The sequence below is a fragment of the Sinocyclocheilus anshuiensis genome, unplaced genomic scaffold (assembly GCF_001515605.1).
Source record: "Sinocyclocheilus anshuiensis isolate Anshui unplaced genomic scaffold, SAMN03320099.WGS_v1.1 scaffold154, whole genome shotgun sequence".
Classification (NCBI taxonomy): Eukaryota; Metazoa; Chordata; class Actinopteri; order Cypriniformes; family Cyprinidae; genus Sinocyclocheilus; species Sinocyclocheilus anshuiensis.
The window spans coordinates 2,973,645-2,984,522 of record NW_015546101.1 but is presented as its reverse complement, the minus strand read 5'-3'; the positions used below and the strand labels follow the sequence as shown (position 1 = coordinate 2,984,522).

At 38.0% G+C, this 10,878-nt stretch overlaps 1 protein-coding gene across 1 annotated transcript in view; it reads right to left on the bottom strand.

The window, feature by feature from the left end:
* LOC107700477 (D-glucuronyl C5-epimerase-like) overlaps positions 1 to 2,567 on the bottom strand; it is a 67,257-nt gene extending 64,690 nt beyond the window's left edge. The window contains exon 1 of the mRNA XM_016502137.1: positions 2,429 to 2,567. The gene's annotated coding sequence lies outside the window, so the exon portion shown is untranslated. The remainder of the gene's footprint in view (positions 1 to 2,428) is intronic.
* Positions 2,568 to 10,878: the final 8,311 nt, after the last annotated feature.

Genomic DNA, 10,878 nt, shown 5'->3' with positions numbered 1-10,878 from the left:
CAGTAAAGCCGCTCCTGTGATTAGTAGTAAATCTCCAGCACGTGCTTTCAGATGGAGCGGCATTTACTATACAGAGCCTATACATTTACTATACATTTACTAAAAATCGCATTCGATTTTTTGCACAGCCCTATTGCAGATGAAATTTTTTACAGGCCTATTTGTTCCAGAGCAAATAGTTTTGGCTGAGGGCAAAATCTCATCACGTTATATTTAAATTTAATGCTGTATATTGGAGCACTGCCTTTGTACTTTTGACTGAATTGCCTAGGAAGTAGTTCACACAAAGAGGATTTTTACAGACAGTTATGCATTTACACACTCATGCTGTCGGACTGTTGTATAAATGCAATATCACACTCGTAGCCATGCGATATGGCTGTATATCGGCACGCTGTGATTACCTACGGCCGAATCATAGCCATGCTGATATACAGCCATATCGCACCGCTACTTGTGTGATATTGCTCATATACAGTAGGGCTGCACGATAAATCGCATGCGATACTTAATGCGCATCTTAGTAAAGCCGGTTCTGTAATCAGCGGTAAATCTCCATCACGTGCGTGCAGTGTTGGGGAGTAACTAGTTACATGTAACAGAATTACGTAATTTAATTACAAAATAAAAGTAATTGTAATCGGTTACAGTTACTAAGAAAAACTTTGTAATTAAATTACAGTTACTTATGAAAATGTTAAGGATTACAAAGGGGGTTACATCTGATTTTTTCACACACACTCCCACATACAAATTTAATTGAGTTCTTTCATAAATTGAAACACCAATGTTTCAGAAGTTTGTAACATGCTTATCCGATAGGGTTTATGTATATGCTTTATTTTTTTTAAGGTTAACTGTTTTTTTCTAAGCATTTGTTAGATTCCAGTGTTTCCTGTCATAGCTATGCAAATATTTGATTTCAAAAACAGTATCATAGCTATTAAACTATTTCTTAAATCTCCATCACGTGCGTGCTTTCACATGGAGCAGCATTTACTACACAGAGCCGTTGTTCACTGACAAGCTGTGCAAAATATGATCGTGGTTTTGCACAGCTTGTCAGTGAACAACGGCTCTGTGTAGTAAATGCTGCTCCATGTGAAAGCACGCACGTGATGGAGATTTACCGCTAATTACAGAACCGGCAAGATTCGCATTAAATAGCGCATGCGATTTATCGGGCAGCCCTAATATAGTGTCTCCATTTATTTACTTATTTGTGGAGAGTTGTAAATGTATACTAAAATAATTAAAACTGATATTTAAAAAAAGGAAACAGAGATAAAAAAACGAAAACATTGAGTACAAAACTAATACTAAACATAAAATGACAACTGAAAAAGATAAAAAATAAAGGCTTATTCAAAATATTAATAAACACTATAATATTATAGAAATAATACTAAAATATCACTTACACAGCAGTTTCAGTTTCAAGGATGAGCAATCTAATATACAGTGAATGACAGCAAATATTAGAAAATATCTGACCACTACTGACCAATCATAATTAAGTATTCCACAGTGCTGTGTAATAAATAAAGCAAACATATTTCTGTTGTTGTTGTGATTAACAAGTCACTCTGTCAACTCTATAATTTAATGTATCATGTGATGTCCCCTCATGACCGATGCATGTTCACATGTAGAATAAAACCATTTTTAGACTGATATGCCTACAGTGTTCATCTCATATATGTCCATATTTTAATTATATCTCTTGTCTAATTTTTTAATTGGCAAAATATTACCAAGTACACACTTATTAAGGTCAATTTCATTTTCAGGTATGTGCTCATTCAACATGTAATCTCTGCTCTATGCCAAGGACCACTTCAGCTTATAAAAGCGACAATAACATATCCGAACAGTCCATTACTGCTGTCAACTCGGTGAAAAGCAGATAGTCGAACCAAAAGTACCCATCAATACATCTAATAGTATCTTGTAAACAAAACAATTTATTCCCAAAAGAGGCAATCCTGCAAAGATTCATCATCTGAGAGTCCGACCACGCGTACGTTCACACAAGACAAACACTGACAGACCGTGTACAGAGAGAAAAGGTTTCTGTTGTTCTATCAATGTTACAGAACTGTCATCACACACATGTGAGCTTTAACTCTGTTTATTCCACACTAGCACTGATTAGCAAGGGTATGGGAACTTCTTTATATTCCCCGACAGTCGCAAGGACATGCTGTCAAAGGGACGAGCATGGGGACATGTTGCTATGGGAACCAGAGTTGATTGTTTATTGATTTTCAAGCAGTTTAGAGTTAAACGAACAAGAATGACCGAGACTAGCTGCTAGCAGTCCTGATGCTCAACTCAAAGGCACTGCATTGTCGACATGTTAGCACTGCAACTGAATGAGCAAAAAGATTCATACTCGCCAGGATGCTGAGAAGCAGCATTCACTCACCTTTGAAACATTCAAGCACGCTGTTCCGCAGGCCCTTCAAAAGTTAAAAGACAACGTAAACAGCCTCGATATCTCAGGTTGCACTTCTCTTGAGAGAGGGAGACGGTGGCTCCACTGGCAGTCAAGCACCCACACTCAGCCCGCTACAGCGCTGCAGCGAGAGAACATATGCCTGAGATATCGCGATATCACAACACTACTGACGGCGCTGCACTGACCAATCATACTCAATACACGTCGTCCAATAAGGAAGCGAAGGGCAAGAGATCCCCAACATTATTGGTCAGTTCACTAAGATTGACATCTTGGAGAGTAATAGAGCTCAATCATGCAATTTGTTTACAGGATTGGGGAGACATGGAACTGGAGTGTGTGAAATGTTAAAAGAGATTTGCCGAATACCGATCTGCAAATCTGCAGACTTTACAGTCATGTATACCAAGCCAGAGTGCATTGTTTTGCCTGAAAAATAAGAGGTTGTGCTCCTTGTAAAGCCTGACATATGAAATAATAGTCAGAAGAATCTCTCTCAGAGACCCAAACTGAGCAAAACATATGCAGTTTGGTGCAATTATTGTTATTTACGTGGCCAGGAAGTACGATGAAATACTTATGGCTTGTAATGTAAGTCAATGAGACTTTTATTTAACGGTATAGCAGACATACTACATATATAAAATGCATATACGTATCGGTTTTCACTGTATATCTCTCAGTAATATGTCTAGTAAGATGACATCCATGAAAAATTCATGGTTTTATTATTGAAGCTCTGCAACATAACGCAATGCAATACAGTGATTGAGAGCTGTACAAATAAACATTCCTCAAAAGCCTTATGTATCATATATGATATATTTTATTATGTATTTAAAAAAAAACATGTATGAGTAATCAATAAGTTGCTACAGTCCAGTAAATGTGTATATTACTAACAATATAAATTTATTCTTATATTTACTTTATAAAAATCATTAAATATTTCACTGTGAAAAGACACATGTGGGCTATAACCTAAAGGTGGACATTATTAGAATTATACTAAAAAGCCTTTTACTTACTAAAAAAGTATGAACTATCAATCAAAGGGCAGAAAGCATGTACAGGTGCATCTCAATAAATTACCAGCAAACTCACCAGACCTGAACCCCATAGAGAATCTATGAGGTATTGTCAAGAGGAAAATGAGAACAAGAGACCAAAAAGTGCAGATGAGCTGAAGGCCACTATCAAAGAAACCTGGGCTTCCATACCACCTCGGCAGTGCCACAAACTGATCACCTCCATGCCACGCCGAATTGAGGCAGTAATTAAAGCAAAAGGAGCCCCTACCAAGTATTGAGTACATGTACAGTAAATGAACATACTTTCCAGAAGGCCAACAATTCACTAAAATGTTTTTTTTATTGGTCTTATGAAGTATTCTGATTTGTTGAGATAGTGAATTGGTGGGTTTTTGTTAAATGTGAGCCAAAATCATCACAATTAAAAGAACCAAAGACTTAAACTACTTCAGTCTGTGTGCACTGAATTTATTTAATACACAAGTTTCACAATTTGAGTTGAATTACTGAAATAAATGAACTTTTCCACGACATTCTAATTTATTGAGATGCACCTGTAGTAGATTCTATGCAACAGGTTTTCAGGAAAGTTTTGGTCATATTAATAATTTAGAGGCCTTAGAAATTCGCATTTCAGGACGCCGGTGTCCGTTTGCGGATTAACAGGTTAAGACAAAAAGAAATTAAAAATAAGAGAATAAAATAGAAATAAAACAAATAGAAGGAAAATGGGGATAAATGGATAAGTAAAATGTGTAAGTATAGGCTAAGGGAAGAAGAAGAAGAAGAAGAAAAAAAAACTGTGTTAAAACAAAAGAGTTATCGAGCCATAATCACCTTCAGCAACTGACATAAAAATGTTTTTATGGGACAAATTAGTTTAGCAAATTAGGTAGCGGCATGTGTATCTGTGTATCTGTGTGTGTTCTGCCTGGTTAAAGCTCTTGGTACTAATTAAGCTAATGTAGTAGGCTATTGTGAATATACTGCAATATTTATTACATTTTAGGAATATTCCAGTTTCAAGACAACATTCAACAAATCAATGGGATTTAATAATCAAAATTTGTTCCTCAAATGCTGTTGACAGACAACGGTATTAAACACTTTAAATAATTTTTTTTAATAAAAATAAACCCTTGATACGCACAATTTAACATCTACAAGTGAATGTAAGTTTTCATGCTTCAAGTCAGCATTTGTTTTTTTGTTTTTTTTTAAACTGCTGCCTCTGTGAATAGTTTGAGCCATGAAACTCATTATTAAAGACACTGACGTCTCTCTTCCTAGAACATGTGCATGTGATGCACAGATTAACACAATGAGTCAGTTTGCAGAGTGAAGGAGCATGACAATGATCATGTACACCGCCACTGTACTGCATCACTACCCACGATCCATCTGGAAGCAATCCTAATGACCAGCCCCATGACCCTCATGAGTTCCCCAGCAATAACATGTCAAACTGCGCCAACAGTCACAAAATGCTTGTGATTATGCACCCACACACTGTTCCAGCACACAGTGCTGTGATGTTGAATTAACTACCTCCATTTAAAATATGCTAAAGCTAAGGAAAAAAGCCTTTAGAACAACTTTAAAAGCCTAATCTTTTATCTTGAAAGCTCTCTCTGGGAAGTATGGGAGTCTTTTTAGTCTTTTTATATCTGTGTTCAGTTGTTCTAGTTAGACATAACATGTCATCCTAGCTACTATAAATGCCTTGAGCTATTGTTCTACTTTCTGTCATTGTATTGATATAAAATAATATTAAACTTTTATAATAATATAAAAATGTATTTATTTATTTTCATTTTTTGTTTGTTTGTTTGTTTATGAACTAGATTGACAAAGAATGCTTTCTAGTCCATGGCTTCTTTACCTGTCAGACTCTAACCACAGCTGCAAATTAGAATGCATATTCTGAAATTCGACATAATGTCTATGAAATCTATTTCCCTCTATCATTTTCCTGAATGCCAAAAAAAAAAAAAAACAAGCCTGAAGAAAGGGCAGTCTTGGGTCTGGAAAATGGTCCATTCAGTTCTTGAGTCACCACAGTCAGAGTAATCCTCAGGGACTGCAGTTTCTTTGCTCCTCCATAGCTGCAGAAGAATTACAAGTGAGAGGGAAAAGGCAGTTTGGAAATGCTCAATACAAAGATGGTTGATGTTATCTCACTGTGTGTGTGTGTGTGTGTGTGTGTGTGTGTGTGTGTGCTGGCCTGAGTCACAGAGAGGAAAAGAGGGCACTGTTCTTAAGGTATTTTCAGTAATTCAACAAAGAAAACTGAATGACAGAGATAAGGTAGACCCTGGATATTTATAGTCCACTGCAGCTTCTCATTTTCTCTCAGACAGTGATGATGCCCCTTTTGATGCTCCAATGTCCTTTTGTGATTATCACCTTAATGGAAAACACTCAGCTTAGAAAGAGAGAGAGTTGTGGATAGAAATGATTGAAGGAAATAAATCCAATAACATTCAAACACATCTAGAAGATAATATGAGGCATTTCCAGAATATTGTAGATTTTCTGTTATCGTTTACTCACATTACCACACATTGTTTCAAACCTGTATGATTTTCTTCCTATATTTTGAAGAACGTTGGTAACCAAACAAATTTGGTTACCACTGGCTTCCACTGTATCCCTTAAACACTGAGACATTTCTCAAAATTCTCTCAAAATTTTTCAAAATTCTTTTTTATATTCCAAGGGGAAAACGTCACACAGGTTTTGAGCAACATGAGGGTTAATAATGACAGAATTTTCATTTTTGGGTGGACTATCCCTTTAAATACTATATGAAGAATCTGGCTTTTCAAATATTGCTATTTAAATGTAACAATAGGACTGTCAATAATAATAATTCATTAATTAATAATAATATATATTTGAATTTGTAATTTAGGCTTTAAGCAAAACATATCTAAGAGTGCTTATTTTTATAAAAATATTTTTATATTCCTGAAGAGAAAGAATGTTAATTTTAAACATATACCTGCTATATATAAATTTAATACAGTCCGATTGTAGAAGCTCTAACAGTGTTGTGCAATTTAAAGCACACAATGCAGGAGAATTCAAAATTAATAGTCTTTTAATAATAAATCCAACAGGAACACTCAGAAGATAACAGGAGAATCCACGGCACAAAAACTGTAAGATAAGCAATACCGGACAAGAAACAGACAGGAACACAGGGCTTAAATACTGGAGAAGTCCAGTTAAGGAAAAACAGAACAGGTATGGGTGACTAATTAACAACCAAGGAAACTAACTTGAAAACTCACATGGACTAAAAGCCACAAATTTTGGGGGGATTTAATCATAGTTAATCTCTTCTGTGTGTGTGTGTGTGTGTGTGTGTGTGGTAAACATGTTAACACATTTAATTTCATGCACATATATTTTACTACTGCAATAATCCACACAAATTTGCCAAAGCCAGCTCTTACATATTATATTGTTTTCTTTCAGCATACATGTGTGGCTCTGCACATAAGGTCCTTCCTTTCAGATGTTCTACACAATACTGTAGCTCGGTTTCAGGTTTGTACATCCTGTTGGTCTGCAGAGTGAGGGTTTCTGTGTGTTCTTGCTGCAATCCTTTGTTGTTTTATATTGTCGTTGACCTCCAAACATATAAAAGATTCATGTGGACTGCTTACTGTTTGTTAATGTACTTCAACGCGCCGCATCACCCAGCCAGAGAGCATCAGCACCCCCTTCATAAATATTTACTACGCCTGGCCTCTTCTTCCTTTTGCTTTCCTCTTCTCTGCATTTCTTTGTTTATTGCTGTCACTGGCTCTTCTTGAGATCTCGCCATCATGAGGAGGCCAAAATGCCACTGGCTGACAACATGGCAATCTGAAAGGATGTAATGTTGACAGAATGTAAAAGTGTGTTTATTTTTAGTAATTGGCAGGTATTTCTCGCAAGTAGGTCAGAGGTATACTGATCAGTTGCAAAGCATACACTCTTAATAACACCCAACATTTGTCAATGAGAAATAAATAAGCATAGACTCACTCTCTCTCTCACAGACACACACACACACACACACACACACTATTTGCAAAAGTCCTAAAAAAAAGTGAGCAGGTAAAACAGCTGTAGGTCACAGCTTGTCAGAGACATGTTGGCTGAACTCTAACCTGTCACATCTGCTTAAACAAGACTGACATCACCATGACAACAGCAACAACATACAATGTGCACTTTACCATGTAATACAATGTGCATTTTTTCATTCATCCAATTAAAAAAATTGAGGGTAATGATTCACATCTATATTTTTTAACTTGAGCCAATGAAAAATAAATAACTTGCCCTTAGGGCAAGTTATTTATTTTGAATCATTACCCTACATTTTTTTTTAATTGGATGAATTAAACATTTTTTTTTTCAGTGTGGCAATGTTCTCTTTGTCATCAAATCCATTAATAGGTGTTACTGAAACACTTTATTCAGTGTATGTTGAGAGATATTCAAACTTACAGATAACGCACAATATTGTTGCAAATTTTAATCTTAAAATGGCATATTTTCCACCAATAAACAATTACATTTATGCATTTTAATCAATACAGTTTATATTGTACTGTACACTGTAAAAATGTTTGTGATTTTTACAGAAAAAATATTATACCGTATATATTACATTATAAATTTAACATTGCATATGTAATTTTACAGTAAAAAATGTGTGTTTTTTGTAAGTAAATGTATGAATTTGCATTTTATATCTCTATAATACTCACATGAAAAATACAGGTACTTTTACAGTTAAATATTGTTAAAATTATGTTTTGACGGTTTTTCTGTTATAGAGTGTAACACCAAACCAGCAGAGGGAGCCCTCGCCCGAGTATTGACTTTTAGCACTCCCTCTGCTTTCTCTGCAACCACTTCCTGTTTAGTGGCCATATTAACCTGGCCACCACATGACTACTTTGCGAAGTATTGCCAGTTTATCCTGCCTTACCAAGCGTTTGTATCGCTGCCTTCTTACCACGTGTATGACCTGTTTATTTGTTTGTTTTGACTTCTCTTTTGGATTACCCCTTTTGCCTGTTTGCCTGGTTGGACTGCCTTACTGTGTTTTTGACCTCATTGCCTGTTTTTACTGACCCTGAGTTTGGTTTTGTTGGACTGGGAGCCCTCGCCCGAGTATTGACTGTTAGCACTCCCTCTGCTTTCTCTGCAACCACTTCCTGTTTAGTGGCCATATTAACCTGGCCACCACATGACTACTTTGCGAAGTATTGCCAGTTTATCCTGCCTTACCAAGCGTTTGTATCGCTGCCTTCTTACCACGTGTATGACCTGTTTATTTGTTTGTTTTGACTTCTCTTTTGGATTACCCCTTTTGCCTGTTTGCCTGGTTGGACTGCCTTACTGTGTTTTTGACCTCATTGCCTGTTTTTACTGACCCTGAGCAACCGTACCACTGCAGATTTCGCCATTGAATTTAGAACTCTTGCCGCTCAAAGTGGATGGAATGATGTTTCTCTGAAGGCTGTTTTCAAACAGAGTTTAAACCTCGAGCTTCAGACAGAACTGGCCTGCAAGGGTGAGGATTTAACTTTTTCTGAGTTTGTCACTATGGCTATCAAGATAGATAACCTGCTGAGAAACACTCCCAAGAGGAAATCTGCTCGTCTGCCTCACTCAAACTTCCTCACTACAACCACCGTCCACCAAGAGCCCATGCAGATAAGCTACGCACATTTATCTGATGAAGAGAGGACTCGACGCCGTCAACATAGTCTGTGTTTTTACTGCGGTGAACAGGCCACCGTAATGTCGAGTGCCCACACAAAGCCACCACTACTACCAGCCGGGTGAGTGTTAATCAATTCTCTCTTCTAAGTTCAAAAACGTTTTTGATTCCTGTTCGGCTGACTACTAAGAATGGTCCCATTACTTTGACAGCGTTGATTGGCTCCGGTGCTGCTCTGAACCTGATCAACAAGGGTATTGTCAAGAGATACAGTCTACCTACATTACAATGTGTACCCACCATTTGCATCAGCAATGTCAACAATAAACCTATTGAGGGAGGTATCACCCGAGAAACTGCACCTGCCCAGCTACAGATTGGTCTGTTCCATAGCGAAAACATCTCACTCTACATCATTGACTCACCCAGGTATGAAATCATCCTTGGACATCCATGGTTATCTGTTCACGATCCTGTACTCTCATGGTATCATGGAGAACTGACTCACTGGTCCAAATTCTGCCTCACCCATTGCATGAACATCAACATGCCAAGTCCATGTCTCGCCACGAGTGTTGAGAGTCCGGTCTCTGACTCCAGTCCCAAAATTCCTACCTGCTATCACGACTACTTAGAGGTGTTCAGCAAGTCCAAAGCTACACAGTTACCACCTCACCGCCCCTGGGATTGCACCATCGACCTTCTGCCCAATGCCATGCCACCTAAGAGTAAAGTCTACCCACTATCACGCCAAGAATCTCAAGCCATGGAAGATTACATTGAAGAGGCTCTTAACTATGGCTTCATTCGACCTTCCACTTCCCCAGCAGCAGCAGGTTTCTTCTTCGTTGAGAAGAGGGACGGAGGCCTACGACCATGCATTGATTATCGTGGACTTAACAACATGACGGTGAAATTCTGCTATCCGCTCCCTCTAGTTCCTGCTGCCCTGTAGCAACTTCGTGAGGCAAAAATATACACCAACAGCGTCATGGTCAACCAGCTAAATTGTACCCGTGTGCATTCTTTTCAAGAAAACTCACTTCGGCCGAAAGAAACTATGATGTTGGTAATAAGGAGTTACTTTCCATGAAAGCTGCGATAGAGGAATGGAGACACTGGTTGGAGGGAGCTGTTCACCCGTTCCAGGTTATCACCGATCACAAGAATCTTGAGTATGTGAAAAGTGCCAAGAGACTAAACCCACGTCAGGCCAGATGGTCACTGTTCTTTTCAAGGTTTCAATTTACTGTCACCTATCGCCCAGGAAGTAAGAATTGCAAGGCAGACGCCCTCTCCAGGTGTCATGATCCTCCTCTCCAAGATCATTCTCCTGAACCCATTCTTCCTTCCTCTGTAATTATTGCTCCTGTAAACTGGGACATCTTGGAGGAAATCCAAAGAGCCACACAGCAAAATCCTCAGCCCGCTATGTGCCCCCCGAACAAACAATATGTTCCCCAGGATCTACGACAACGGGTCATGCAATGGGTTCATACTTCTGTCAACTCAGGTCATCCAGGTATCTCACGCACCATCAAATTAATCCACAACGCTTTCTGGTGGCCAACCATGAACAGAGATGTAACTGATTACGTGAAAGCTTGCCAAGTTTGCGCGCAATCTAAGACCCCCAAGGAACTGCCATCCGGTCT